Source organism: Macaca thibetana, chromosome 16, assembly GCF_024542745.1.
Source record: "Macaca thibetana thibetana isolate TM-01 chromosome 16, ASM2454274v1, whole genome shotgun sequence".
In the NCBI taxonomy this organism is placed as follows: Eukaryota; Metazoa; Chordata; class Mammalia; order Primates; family Cercopithecidae; genus Macaca; species Macaca thibetana.
In genome coordinates this window covers 45,776,992-45,792,616 of record NC_065593.1, presented here as the reverse complement: position 1 = coordinate 45,792,616, position 15,625 = coordinate 45,776,992, and the positions used below count along the sequence as shown (strand labels likewise).

Here is a 15,625-nt window from a genome sequence, read left to right as displayed (position 1 = left end):
TCACCGTGTTAGCCAGGATGGTCTCGATCTCCTGACCTTGTGATCCGCCCGTCTCAGCCTCCCAAAGTGCTGGGATTACAGGCTTGAGCCACCGCGCCCGGCTCAGGCTCCACTTCTAATTCTAGTTCTCTTGCTATTTCCACCACATTTGCAGTGACTTCCTCCACTGAAGCGTTGAAACCCTCAAAGTTGTCCATGAGGCTTGGAATCGACTCCTCTAAACTCCTGTTTGTGTTGATATTTTGACCTCTTTCCATGAATCACAAATGTTCTTAATGGTATCTAGAGTGGTGAATCCTTTCTAGAAGGTTTTCAAATTACTCTGCCCAGACCCATCAGAGGAATCGCTATCTATGGCAGCTATAGTACAAAATCAATTTTTTTTTTTTTTTTTTTTTTTGAGACGGAGTCTCACGCTGTTGCCCAGGCTGGAGTGCAGTGGCGCGATCTCGGCTCACTGCAAGCTCCGCCTCCCGGGTTCCCGCCATTCTCCTGCCTCAGCCTCCTGAGTAGCTGGGACTACAGGCGCCCGCCACCGCGCCCGGCTAATTTTTTGTATTTTTAGTAGAGACGGGGTTTCACTGTGGTCTCGATCTCCTGACCTTGTGATCCGCCCGCCTCGGCCTCCCGAAGTGCTGGGATTACAGGCTTGAGCCACCGCGCCTGGCCAAAATCAATTTTATAAATAAAGCTAGGAGGTAAAAATTACTCATTGATCCATGGGCTACAGAATGAATGTTAAATTATCATGCATGAAAACAACATTCAACATTCATCTCCTTGTACATCTCCATCAGAGCTCTTGGGTAACTAGGTGCACTGTCAATGAGCCATAATACTTTGAAGGGAATCTTTTTTTCTGAGCAGTAGATCTCAACAGTGGGCTTAAAATATTCAGTAAACCATGCTGTAAACAGGTGTGCTGTTATTCAGGCTTTATTGTTTCATTTCTAACACACAGGCTGAGTAGATATAGCATCACTCATAAGGCCCTCTGGATTTTTAGAATAGTAAAGTGGCTTCACCTTCAAGTCACCAGCTGCATTAGCCCCTAACAAGAGAGTCAGCCTATCTTTTGAAGCCAGGCATTCACTTCTATCTATGACAGTCCTAGATGGCATCTTCTTTCAATATAAGGCTATTTTGTCTACACCAGAAAATGATCTTAGATGTGGATAACTTGCTGGAGCTTCTACATCAGCACATGCTGCTTCACCTTTCACTTTTACATTATGGAGATAGCTTATTTCCTCAAACCTCATGAACCAACCTCTCTGCTGGCTTCCATCTTTTCTTCTGTAGCTTCCTCACTTCTCAGCCTTCAAAGAATTGAACAGTTAGGATCTTGTTCTAGCTTTGGCTTAAAGGAATGTTGTGTTTGGCTTGATCTATGCAAACCACTAAAACCTTCTCCATCTCAGCAATAGGGCTGTTTCACTTTTTTTTTTTTTGTGAGACGCAGTCTCACCTGTCACCCAGGCTGGAGTGCAGTGGCGTGATCTTAGCTCACTGCAACCTCCGCCTCCTGGGTTCAAGCGATTCTCCTGCCTCACCCTCCCAAGTAGCTGGGATTACAGGTGTACACCACATCTGGCTAATTGTGTATTTTTAGTAGAGACGATGTTTCACTATGTTGGCCAGGCTGGTCTCGAACTCCTGACCTCGGTTGATCCGCCCACCTTGGACTCCCAAAGTGCTGGGATTACAGGAGAGGGCCACCACACCCAGCCAGCTGGTTCACTTTCTTATCATTCGTGTGTTCACTGGGATAGCACTTTTCTTTTTTTTTTTTGAGATGGAGTTTCACTTTTGTCACGCAGGCTGGAGTACAGTGGTATGACCTCAGCTCACTGCAACCTCCACCTCCCGGGTTCAAGCATTTCTCCTCCCTCAGCCTACCGAGTAGCTGGGATTACAGGCACACACCACCACGCCCGGCTAATTTTTGTATTTTTAATAGACACTAGGTTTTAACATGTTGGCTAGGGTGGTCCCGAACTCCTGACCTCAGGTGGTCTGCCCACCTTGGCCTCCCAAAGTGCTGGGATTATAGGTGTGAGCCACCGTGCCCGGCCCATTGGGGTAGCACTTTTAAATTTCCTTCAAAAAGTTTTCCTTTGCATTCACAACTTGATAGTTTGGCACAAGAGGCCTACGTTTTGGCCTGTCTTGGCTTTTGACATGCCTTCCTCACTAAGCTTTAACATCTCTAGCTTTTGATTTAAAATGAGAGAGGGGTGACTCTTCCTTTCACTTGAACACTGAGAGGCCACTGTAGAGTTATTAATTGGTCTAATTTCAATATTGTTGTGTCTCAGGGAATAGGAAGGCTTGAGGAGAGGGAGAGAGATGGGGTAACAGCTGGTCTGTGGAACAGTAAGAACACATATGATATTTATCAATGAAGTGTGTCATCTTATATGAGTATGGTTTATAGCACCCCAAAACAATTATAACAGTAACATCAAAGATCACTTATCACAGATCACCATTAACAGATAGCAAAGAAAATGTTTTAAATATTGGGAGAATTACAAAAATGAGACACAGAAACACAAAGTGAGCATGTTGGAAAAATGACACTGACAGACTTGCTCGATGGATGGTTACAATAAACCTTCAATTTGTTAGCAAAGTGCAATAAAACAAGGGAGGCCTTCAGCCTGAGCAACATGGTGAAATCTCGTCTCTACACACACACACACACACACAAATTACCCAGGCATGGTGCTGCACACCTGTGGTCCCAGCTACTTGGGAGGCTGAGGCACGAGAACTGCTTGAACCCAGGAGGCAGAGGCTGTAGTGAGCCAAGATTGTGCCACTGCACTCCAGCCTGGGTGACAGTGAGACCCTGTCTCAAAAGAAAACAACAAAAAAAAATTATTTTGATGAAACTGGTCTGTATTGGAAGCAAAGGTCCTCATGGTCCAAAATCTCAGAGAAGGAAACAACCACCCAAGGAATTAAGTCTGTAAACACGGAAATATATGCCAGTGGAGATTTAATATGTTTTTATTATGGTTAATTTTATTTTAATTTTTTTTATTTTTGGGGTTTTTTCCACGAAGACCAAAAAACCTGCTAGACAAATTCTAAAAGAGTTGTAACATTTATTTTTGTTTTTATTAGTGCAAGGACTACGGTGTTCCACAGATTTAGAGTGGTTTGCCTCAACTCTATTTTCACCGTAAATCCTGTTTACTTTAGTGCACAATTTTGCAGAATGGGGACTTTTTGGAAAAGCGTATATGGCAGTATAGCAGAAATATCTGTATTCAAAATTAAATCAAGGAAGAAGTATGGGACTAATAAAGCAGAGTTATGTAGCAAACATAAGAAGTACGGGCCAGGTGCAGTGGCTCATGCCTGTAATCTCGGTACTGTGGGAGAATTGCTTGAGTCCAGCAGACCAGCCTGGGCAACATTTTTTTTCTTAAAAAAAAAAAAGAAAAAAGAAGTATGGTAAGAAAAGAACTGTGGATGTGGTTAGAGCACCTGGAGCTGAATATATATATATATATATATATATATATATATATATATATTCCCCCTCCCCGCCGAGACAGAGTCTAGCTCTGTTGCCCAGGTTAGAGTGCAGTGGCACAATCTCAGCTCACTGCAACCTCCGCCTCCTGAGTTTCAAAGTGATTCTCCTGCCTCAGCCTCCCTAGTAGCTGGGATTACAGGCCCCTGCCACCACGCCCCGCTAATTTTTGTACTTTTAGTAGAGACGGGCTTTCACTGTGTTGGCCAGGCTGGTCTCGAACTCCTGATCTTGTGATCCGCCGCCTCAGCCTCCCAAAGTGCTGGGATTACAAGCGTGAGCCACTGTGCCTGGCCTACATAAGGCATATTTATCATGTATTTGTTAAATGTTTATGAATTGCCTACTATGTGTTAGGTATTGTAGGAGTTGGAACCATCAAGGTGCTCAAAGGTGTACCTGGAGAGACAGTCATGAAAATATAGCACAGCAGATCAGGCACAGTGGCTCATGCCTGTAATCTCAGCACTTTGGGAGGCTGAGGCAGGAGGATCACTTGAAGCAAGGGAGTTCAAGACTAATGTGAGCAACATAACGAGACTTTGTGTCTACTTTTAAATACATACTTTTTTTTTTTTTTTTTTTTAGTAGAGATAGGGTTTCACCATGTTATCCAGGCTGGTCTCGAACTCCTGGCCTCAAGTAATCTGCCTGCCTCAGCCTCCCAAAGAGTTGGAATTACAGGCATGAGCCATCACACCCATAATTTTTTAAAAAGTAAAAACACAGTATAGCTGTTAAGAGCACAAACTCTGAAACCAGACTGCCTGCATTAGAAATCTGGCTCTAAAACCTCATAGGTGGGTCACGACCTTGAGTAAGTTACTTAACTTCTTTATGTCTAATTTTCTGTATATGTACAATGGAGATAGTAGTAGTATCTACCTCATGGATTACTGGTATAAATGCTTATGAGAATACTTAGCAACAGTAAGCACTATTATAAGTATTTGCTAAATAAATACACTCACCTATACACATAACATACAGTGGCAGTGTGTGAAGGGAGGTGGTGAACAGGCCATGGGAAGTTTCAGAGATGAGATAAAGCTGCGGCTGGTCTTGAAGGACAAGCAGAAGTCAGATGGAGAAGGGGGAAGGTAAGAATGTTGCACACAAGCAACACCACAGGAAAATGACAGGAATGAAACCATGTGGGTTTTTTTTTTTTAACCTACTTATGCATGATTACCCTACAATGACTTGGGATGCTGATATGGTTTGGATGTTTTGTCCTCTCCAAATTTCATGTTGAAATGTAATCCCCGATGTTGGAGGTGAGGCCTGGTGGGAGGTGTTTGGGTCATGGGGGCAGATCCCTCATGAATGGCCTGGTGCCGTCCTCGAGGGAATGAGTTATTTCTTGCTCTGAGTTTACATGAGATCTGGTTAAGACAGTGGCACTTCCCCCCAATCTCTTGCTTGCTCTTTCACCATGTGATACACCTGTGTCCCCCTTTGCATTCTGCCATGATTGTACACTTTCTGAGGCCCTTAACAGAAGCCGAGCAGATGTTGTTGCCAGGCTTCTACAGCCTGCAGAACCACGAGCCCAAGTAAACCACTTTTCTTTACAAATTACCCAGCCTCAGGTATTCCTTTACAGCAGTGCAAACAGACTAACACAAATGCTGCTCCCATTTTACTGATGAGGCTCAACTTTCCCATTGTCATTGCTGGTAAGTGATGGGACAAGTGTTTGAATTATGCTTTTCTAACTCCTAGTCCAAGTTTACCATACTGTCTCCTACTGAGTTAATGGTAAACAACAGTCTCAAAGGATGTACTTAGGTTTTTGAACAACAAAATACCTTTACAATACAAAGCAAATAACAGAATTCCAGACTCGTGTTTGAGGGTGTAAATTTTATCCTTAGCTAGTGAAACTCATACCTTCCTTCAGAATGTCTAGAAAGTTAGGTTACATTCTGATTTTCAAATTGATTCACCTGTAGTCTGGGTTTCACAGTAACCACTTTTAACAAACTAAAGACTCAAAATTTAAAGTATATTTTTAGTTCATCTTCTTGCAACAAAATGGTAAGCTTTCAAATGGGTAAAACCTAAATAAACTTGTCAACTTTGAATTTTGTATGTAAAGTTATAGAAACAAAATTTATATCGAAAAGGGTTTTGTTATCACAGTATCAACGCATACTTATAAATGTCCTTCATTTCCAAAGGTGCTCACAATATCGACCTGAAATACACTCAAAAAGCTACCAATGTCAACTTGTAACAGTCATCTTCACAACAAACAAAAACCTCAAATGTCATATATCACTGGGCCTTATTTTGGATAAGCATTACAAGCTGTTCTCAGATGCCTATATTTTATATGGTCAAAAACCAGAACTACAGTCTCATCTAATAAAAATGTACTATGTCAAACAATTTTTAAGCAGTCCATCTAATCCACTCTCTGTAAGTGAAATTGAGAAATGCTTGTCACCTTCAGTTTTAGACAAAGCTTTCATAAAAATAAAATTTCACTGTAGTTTTTTACACACACATTTAAACAAGACTGCCATTGTGTTTTCCTCAATAATGTGCAAGTGCAACCAGTGAAAGAGGACAAAGGAGAGACGCACTCTTCCTAGGTACTACCTAATTACCTTCAAGCATCAACAGTTTCCACATTTCCATATAAGATAATACAAACTAATGTGCATTAGTCATCACACAAGTCAGCTGAAGCAATCTTAACTTTCACCAATAACCACCACGCCCAGGGTCAAAGAAGAAATCAAATACTAATTAACTCCTGATCTCAGGTGATCCACCCACCTCGGCCTCCCAAAGTGCTGGGATTACAGGTGTGAGCCACCGTGCCCAGCCGAATGTGCCTTTTCTTAAACTTCTAAAGGTAACACCCCAAATTAGAGCTGAGGTATATCTATCAGGTATAACTATAGGTACAGATGTTCACATTGTGGCTACCTATAATCCACTAAGAGAAGTGTCAAATTGACTAGATCATTGTGAACCTGAATTTAAAACTCATTTAGAAAAATAACTCAGAAATGCCTTTATTACATTCTAGTATCTTATAAAAATAAAAATCACAAATATTTTAGATTTGTGGATAACATCAGAAAATGCTGGGAATTTATTTTATACATTTGGCCTACAAAAAGACAATGGAGTGTTACTGTTTTCTCATTAACAAAAACTCTTTGACACTTCAAAAATTAACATTTTGTACAAAAACTAGCCATGCATGGTAATGCATGCCTGTAGTCCCAGCTATTAGGGAGGCTGAGGCAGAAGAATTGGTTTAACCAGGGAGATGGAGATTGCAGTGAGCTGAGATCGCAGCACTGTACTCCATCCTGGGTGAGAGTGAGATTTCGTCTCAAAAAATAAAATAAAATAAAAGGCAGGCATGGTGGTTCATACCTGTAATCCCAGCATTTTGGGAGGCCAAAGTGGGTGGATTACCTGAGGTCAGGAGTTCAAGACCAGTGTGGCCAACGTGGCAAAACTCTGTCTCTACCGAAAATACAAAAACAGCTGGGCGTGGTGGTTGGCACCTGTAATCCCAGCTACTTGGGAGGCTGAGGCAGGAGAATTGCTTGAACACAGGAGACTGAGGTTGCAGTGAGCTGAGATCGCACCATTGCACTCCAGCCTGGGAACACTGCCTCAAAATAAATAAATAAATGAATAAATAAATATAACACTTTTGAAAACATCTTAACTGAACTAGTGTTAAACCAACAGGTATAAATAAACAGTCTAAAACAAAAATATTTGAAACCAGGTAGGAAGTTTTAACCCAAACCATAATGTATGCAAAACATAGCCAACAGAAAAAGACAAATTGCTAACATACCTTCTGCCTTTTCCTTCCCATAAGCCTGTATATTTCCTCTCTGATTCTTTTGAAATATACAAATCCTCTCCCTCCCAAAAGGAACACACACAATTTTACAAACAATTTCAAGGGATCTGCCTATTTCCAGAAATCCATCCATGGATTCTCTAGGGATCCCAAAACCCCAGGCTAAAAACTCTCATCACAGAGCAGATTATACCTTTCCTTGTGATATATATTTAAATTTTTTTGAAGACAGAGGTCTTGCTATGTTGCCCAGGCTGGTCTCAAACTCCTGGCCTCAAGTGATCCTCCTGCCTTGGACTCCCAAAGTGCTGAGATTACAGGTGTGAGCCGCTGCACCCAGCCTGTAGCATATATTTACTTAGACAAAGTTTGTAAATTAAATTTTTCTCTACCATCTTTCCTTCTTCTCCCTACCCCCTTTTCTCCCAATTTCTCCAGCATATCTATGGTCAGAAATGAATTAACAAGACTCATGCCTATAGTCTTAGCACTTTGGGAGGCTAAGGCAGGAGGATCATTTGAACCCAGACGGTTGAAGCTATAGTGAGTTATAACTGCACCACTGCACTCCGGCCTGGGCAAGAGAGCAAGAAGACCCTGTCTGAAAATAACATAACATAACATAACATAACATAACATAACATAACGTAACATAACATAACATAATTTTTTTTTTTTTTTTTTTTGAGACGGAGTCTCACTCTGTCGCCCAGACTTGAGTGCAGTGGCACAATCTCGGCTCACTGCAAGCTCCACCTCCCGGGTTCACACCATTCTCCTGCCTCAGCCTCCCGAGCAGCTGGGACTACAGGCGCCTGTCACCACGCCCGGCTAATATTTTGTATTTTTAGTAGAGACGGGGTTTCACCGTGTTGGCCAGGATGGTCTCGATCTCCTGACCTCATGATCCACCCGCCTCAGCCTCCCAAAGTGCTGGGATTACAGGCTTGAGCCACTGCGCCTGGCCAAAATAAAATAATTTTAAAAATTAAAACGGAAAGGGGCCAGGCACGGTGGCTCAAGCCTGTAATCCCAGCACTTTGGGAGGCCCAGACGGGCGGATCACGAGGTCAGGAGATCGAGACCATCCTGGCTAACACGGTGAAACCCCGTCTCTACTAAAAAAAAATACAAAAAACTAGCTGGGCGAGGTGGCGGTCGCCTGTAGTCCCAGCTATTCGGGAGGCTGAGACAGGAGAATGGCGTAAACCCGGGAGGCGGAGCTTACAGTGAGCTGAGTTCGGCCACTGCACTCAAGTCTGGGCGACAGAGTGAGACTCCGTCTCAAAAAAAAAAAAATTAAAACGGCAAGGATATGAAGACATTCCTCCAAAGAAGATACACAAAAGGACCAGGTGCGGTGGCTCACACCTGTAATCACGGCACTTTGGGAGGCCAAGGCGGGTGGATCACAAGGTCAGGAGATCGAGACCATCCTGGCTAACACAGTGAAAGCCCTGTCGCTACTAAAAAAAATTTTTTTAAATTAGCCGGTATGGCGGCAGGCGCCTGTAGTCCCAGCTACTCGGGAGGCTAAGGCAGGAGAATGGCATGAGCCCAGGAGGTGGAGCCTGCAGTGAGCCGAGATCGTGCCACTACACTCCAGCCTGGGCAACACAGCGAGACTCTGTTTCAACAAAAAAGAAAAAAAAAAAAAAAACAACAAGAAAAGAAGATATACAAGCCGGGCGCGGTGGCTCACGCCTGTAATCCCAGCTCTCAGGGAGGCAGAGGCGGGAGGATAGCTTGAGCCCAGGAGTTCGAGACCTGCCTGGGTAATATAGCGAGACCCCATTCTCCACAAAAAGGAAAAAAAAAAAAAAAAAAAAAAAAAAAAAGAAGATATACAAATGGCCAATGCGTAAAGGAAAAGATGCTTAACATTATTAGTCATGAGTGAAATGCAAATCAAAATCTCAATGAGATACCACTTACACCTACTAGGATGGCTATAATAAAAAATTGCAACACAGCAAGTGTTGGTGAGGATGTGAAGACATTGGAAGCCTCATATGTTATTGGTAGGAATATAAAATGGTACACTGGAGAACAGTTTGGCAGTTCCTTAAAAAATTAGTTAACATATGACTCAGCAATTCCAGTTCTAGGTATAAACACAGGAGAACCAAAAATATATGTTCATATGAAAACTTGTGCCGGGCGCGGTGGCTCAAGCCTGTAATCCCAGCACTTTGGGAGGCCGAGACGGGCGGATCACGAGGTCAGGAGATTGAGACCATCCTGGCTAACACCGTGAAACCCCGTCTCTACTAAAAATACAAAAAACTAGCCGGGCGAGGTGGCGGGCGCCTGTAGTCCCAGCTACTCGGGAGGCTGAGGCAGGAGAATGGCCTAAACCCGGGAGGCGGAGCTTGCAGTGAGCTGAGATCCGGCCACTGCACTCCAGCCCGGGCTACAGAGCAAGACTCCATCTCAAAAAAAAAAAAAAAAAAAAAAAAAAAAAACTTGTAAACAAATGTTCACAGAAGTATTATTTATAATAGCCAAAAGGTGAAAACAATCCAAATATACATCAACTGATGAGTGGATAAACAAAATGTATAATCATACAATGGAATATTATCTGCTATAAAAAGGAAGGAAGAAGTCAGGTGTGGTGGCTCATGCCTGTAATCCCAGTACTTTCGGAGGCTGTGGTAGGATGATCGCTTGAGCCCAGGAGTTTGCAACCAGCTTGGTCAACATAGCAAGAACTTGTCTCTACAAAAAGTTTTTCAAAAATTAGCTGGGTGTGGTGGTGCACATTTGTAGTCCTAGCCACTCAGGAGGCTAAGGTGGGAATATTGCTTGAGCCTGGGAGGTTGAGACTGCAGTGAGCCATGATCGTTCCACCACACTCCAGTCTGGGCGACAGAGCGATACCCTTTCTCAAAAAGAAGAAATGGCCGGGCATGGTGACTTATGCCTGTAATCCCAGAACTACAGGACGCCAAGGCAGGTAAATTGCTAGAGCTCAGGAGTTCGAGACCAGCGTGGGCAACATGGTGAAACCCCATCTCTACCAAAAATACAAAAAATTAGCTGGGAGTGCTGGCATGCACCTGTGGTCCAACTACTTGAGAGGCTGAAGCAGGAGAATTGCTTGAACTCAGGAGGCAGAGGTTGCAGTGAACTGAGATCTTGCCACTGCACTCCAGCCTGGGCGATAGAGCAAGACTTGATCTCAAAAAGAAAAAGAAAAAAAAAAAAAAAAAAAAAAAAATGTAGTACTGATACGTGGTACAAGATGGAAAAACCCCGAAAGCATTATGCTAAGTGAAAGAAGCCAGACATAACAGGCTACATAGTTGTATGACTCTATTTATATGAAACAGCCAGAATAAGCAAATAGAGACAGAAAGCAAGTCATCATTAACAGGAGCTGGGAGTGGGGAGCGACTGCTGATGGGCTCCAGGTTTCTTTTGGGGGCAATGAAAATGTTCTGGAATTAGATATAGGTGATGGTTGCACAATCTTGTGAATAAACTAAAAACCGCAGACTTGTATGCTTTAAAATGATAAATTTTATAGTAAATGTATATTTCAATAATAAAATCAAATAGGCTATTTGGATATAAATAGTTCAAAGGTGATCTGAAGTAATAAGATCATATGAAAATAAATTACAATATTTTGTATAAAATGACATTATCAATTTACTGGATAGCTCATAAACTGCAACCTGGGCCCTAACAGCAGTGATGTAATGAGGCTGAGTGGGAAATAACACCCACAGTGTGGAGAGTCAACAGATCTGGATGGGTTCTATTTGGAACTCTTCCATACTGCTGGGCAGGTTATTCCACCTTTCTAGCTCTGTTTTTTTCAGCTATGAACTTAAGGGATTCCCTTCCACAACTGACATTTAATGTTCTATAAGTTTGTGTTGATTATCTGTGTCTATTCTGTTACCTAATTCATCTGGTCACCTATTGCTACACAGGTAATTCCCAACCTTTCAATATTAAGAGTTATCACACACCCCTTACCCCACCCTACCCCACCATGTTCTCTCCTATTATTAAAAAAAAACTGTGTCTAAGAATTTGCATTGAGGTCATACCTTTATTTGTTACTAATCAAATATATATAACAGCCAGTTATGATATTTTGGTTACACTGTAAAGTGTTACCACAATTTCAATTTGACTCTTTGAACACAAAAATTAGCTTATGAATCTCAGTTTGGAGATTCTTGAGTTAAGAAAAGAGTCCACAGTCTTTAAATAAATATGATGCTTGATGAAAATGACTCCACAACCTTAACCATGCAATAGGTAGGTTTTTCTAAACACAACACAGAGTCCACCATACTTTCTTAGGGTAGATAGAGACATGAGCACACTTAATACCATTCCTTGGATGATTCTATTCACAATCCTCTGCCTTAGTCAGAAAGCATTTAAGGCAATATGCAGAAAAGGATGTAGAATAAATCCATGAAGACTAACACCTGTCATATCTATTGATACCTTTACTTTTTTTTTTTTTTTTTTTTTTTGATACGGAATCTCCCTCTGTCGCCCAGGCTAGAGTGCAGTGGCGCAATCTTGGCTCACTGCAATCTCCACCTCCTGGGTTCAAGCAATTCTCCTGCCTCAACCTTCTGAGTAGCTGGGATTACAGGCACGCGCCACCATGCCCAGTTAATTTTTGTACTTTTAGTAGAGACAAGGTTTCACCATGTTGTCTAGGCTGGTCTTGAACCCCTGACCTCATGATCTGTCTGCCTCGGCCTCCCAGAGTGCTGGGATTACAGGCATGAGCCACTGCACCCAGCCTTTTTTTTTTTTTTTTTTTTTTGAGACAGAGTCTTACTCTGTCACCTAGGCCTAGGTTGGAATGCAATGGCATGATCTCAGCTCACTACAACCTCTACCTCCCAGGTTCAAGTGATTCTCCTGCCTCAGCCTCACAAGTAGCTGGGATTACGGGCATGTACCACCATGACCAGCTAACTTTTGCATTTTTATTAGAGACGGGGTTTCACCATGTTGGCCAGGCTGGTCTTGAACCTCTGACCTCAAGTGATCTGCCTGCCTCAGCCTCCCAAAGTGCTGAGATTACAGGTGTGAGCCACGGTGCCCGGCCTTTTTTTTTTTTTTTTTTTTTTGAGACAGAGTCTCACTCTGTCACCCAGGCTGGAGTACGATGGTGCAATCTCGGCTCTCTGCAACCTCTGCCTCCTGAGTTCAAGCGATTCTCCTGCCTCAACCTCCTGAGTTGCTGGGATTACAGGCGCACGCTACCACACCCAGCTAGTTTTTGTATTTTTTTTTAGTAGAGATGGAGTTTCACCATGTTGGATCACGAGGTCAGGAGTGTGAGACCAGCCCACCTCAGGCTCCCAAAATGCTGGGATTATAGGCGTGAGCCACCACGCCCAGCCCCAGTCTACTTTTCTTAATGGTGTTTCTTGTTGTTTTTGTTTTTTTAAGTACATAAGTCACAGGTTGTGTGAAATAAAATCTGGTAACAATGCCACAACTGTTAAATTTTAACATAACTTGTTAAAATTAAAGGTCACCAGGCATGGTGGCTCATGCCTGTAATCCCAGCACTGGGAGCTGAGGTGGGAGGATCAGTTGAGGTTGGGAGTTTGAGATCAGCCTGGGCAACATGGCGAGACCCTATCTCTACAAAAAAATTTTTAAACTTAGCCAGGTGTGGTGGTGCATGCCTACAATCTTAGCTATTCAAGAGGCTGAGATGGGAGGATCACTGGAGCCCAAGAGCTCCAGGCTATAGTGAGCTGATCATGCTGCTGCCTTCCAGCACGGGCAACAGACCAATACCCTCTCTCTTAAAATAAAAAAAAAAAAAAAAATTAAAGGCAAAAATGCCCAACAACTCTGTAGGTAGCTTACTTAGAACAAAATTTAACTCAATAGAGGTTTTCTACACTGGAGGTTGGCAAACTGATCCAATGGATCCTTCTTCCCTTTTGGGAGGTACAGTTGAACACAGAGAAGAGACTGATTACTGGGGTTTGAGTTGTTACCCTAAATATACTGAGTTACGCTTTATGAATCTTCCCGAGACATCCAGTATATCACTCTTAGAAGTAATGGGACTCTGTTACTAAAACTGTTGCTACTCAAACAAGTGATTTATTTTTTATCTAGAGGTAAATAAAAAACAAGGAGCCCGTGTCTCCTTTTTTCCCTGAATGCAGAAATTCCTTTTTCTTTTCTAATTAAAATGTGAAGTTTATAGGTCTCATGGGTTTACACACTAAGCACTGTCTGTCCAATTCCTACATTCTATTCATGCATTCACAAGCTTTGACTATTATCTACATGCAAAGTACCAAGAGGCTAATATAAAGAGAAAATATTTATTCTTTAAAACAATCATTGTATTGACCCTCACGTTCACAAGCTTAAAGTTAGGTTGAGAAGAAAGACCTATGCACAAAAAATAAGTCATGATTGCCAAATACAACAATTTTTTATTTTTGAGACACGGTCTCGCTCCATCACTCAGGCTGGAGTATAGTGGCACGATCATGGCTCACTTCAGCCTCGACCTCCCAGGTTCGAGTAATCCTCCCACCTCATCCTCCTGAGTAGCTGGCACATGCCACCATGCCTGGCTATTTTTTTTTTTTCGGTAGAGACGGGGTCTTACTGTGTTGGTCTGCCCAGGTTGGTCTTAAACTCCTTGCCTCAAGCGATCCTCCTGCCTCAGCCTCCCAAAGTGCTGGGATTACAGCATGAGCCACTGCACTCCACCAGTTTCTGAACTCTTAAAAAGCATAAGAATGAGAATCAACACCTTCTGATAGATGTCACCTTGCCTGGATGTGATGCATGGAACTGTGGTACCCATCTTGCATCTATAACGTGTGCTGGCCAAAAGACAAGACAGACATGTTCAAGCTGGCAGAGCAGAAGGGTGAAAAGAATTGGGGTCTTGACTGATGTCACTAAACCACAGATTTAAACCAACCCTAGACTGAGGCATCTTGTTACTTGTAAGGATATATCTTCCTTATTTGCGAATTATTTTGAATAGGATTTTCTATTACTTGAAGTCTACAGCATCCTAATAATGTACACGGTCATGTTTGAGATGCAAATTAGACAACTAAGTAGAGTTGTCCAATAGCCAACTGGATAGAAGCACCTGATCAAAGGAAAAGTCAACACTGTAGCTATATATTTAGGAGATATTAGCAAACAGAAAGAATTTACATTTGGGGGCTGAGGACAGAATAAACAGAAAAGAAGGGGCTAAGCACCAAGCCTTAGGGCACCTCAAGGGCAAAAAAGAAAAGGATAACAATGAAGAAAGAAGAAATTAACAGTGAGGTAAAACAAAAACACTCAAGTGCAGTGCACAGAAGCCAAGAGGTTAAAAAAGACAAAGAAAAATGACCACCGAATTTAGTGACTCAATAATTCCTTAACATGAAGGTCCCCTTGTCCTGCCACCAGCCTCCTCCTCTCTGAAAAAACACCAGACTTCATTAGCATAATGGTTAAGGGCTCAGACTTGGGCTGACTTCTGGAGCTATCACTCACTAGCTGTGGGTGATACTTAACTGGTCACACTCGTTAAAAGTGTGATCAGGAGGGAATGGAAGCTGAGGAACAGAGCTGGAGTAGAACTCAAAACAAAGAAAAGGTCTGAATTTGCGATTTTTTTTTTTTTTTTTTTTTTTTTTAGACGGAGTCTCACTCACTCAAGGCCCAACCTTGAGTTTGGACTTTTAAAGATGGGAGAAACAGCATGTTTAACTGCTGAAGGGAAAGATCACCTCTGATTACAAAACTCTATTACAGAAATAACATTTTGGGGCCGCGTGCAGTGGCTCACGCCTGTAATCCCAATACTTTAGGAGGCCAAGGTGCGCGGATTACTTGAGGCCAGGATTTTGAGACCAGCCTGGCCAACATGGCAAAGCCCTATCTCTACCAAAGATAGAAAAATGAATCCCAGCTGGGCGCGGTGGCTCACATCTGTAATCCCAGCACTTTGGGAGGCCCAGGTGGGTGGATCACCGGAGGTCAGGAGTTCGAGACCAGCCTGGCCAACATGGCGAAACCTCATCTCTACTAAAATACAAAAATTAGCCAGGCGTGGTAGCATGTGCCTGTAATCCCAGCTACTCCAGAGGCTGAGATAGAAGAATCTCTTGAAATCGGGAGGCAGAGGTTGCAGTGAACCGAGATCACGCTACTGCACTCTAGCCTGGGTGACAGAGCATGACTCTGTCTCAAAAAAAAAA

At 42.6% G+C, this 15,625-nt stretch overlaps 2 protein-coding genes and 1 non-coding gene across 7 annotated transcripts in view; all 3 read right to left on the bottom strand.

Moving 5' to 3' along the window:
* Nucleotides 1-15,625, bottom strand: part of SNF8 (SNF8 subunit of ESCRT-II) — a 576,904-nt gene that overhangs the window by 379,422 nt on the left and 181,857 nt on the right. The window lies entirely within an intron of this gene.
* The window catches only part of ZNF652 (zinc finger protein 652), a 72,803-nt gene that overhangs the window by 33,842 nt on the left and 23,336 nt on the right, over nt 1-15,625 (bottom strand). The window lies entirely within an intron of this gene.
* On the bottom strand, nt 3,053-3,115 carry LOC126940013 (U7 small nuclear RNA). The gene has a single exon (XR_007720540.1). It is a non-coding gene; the product is annotated as a U7 small nuclear RNA (small nuclear RNA).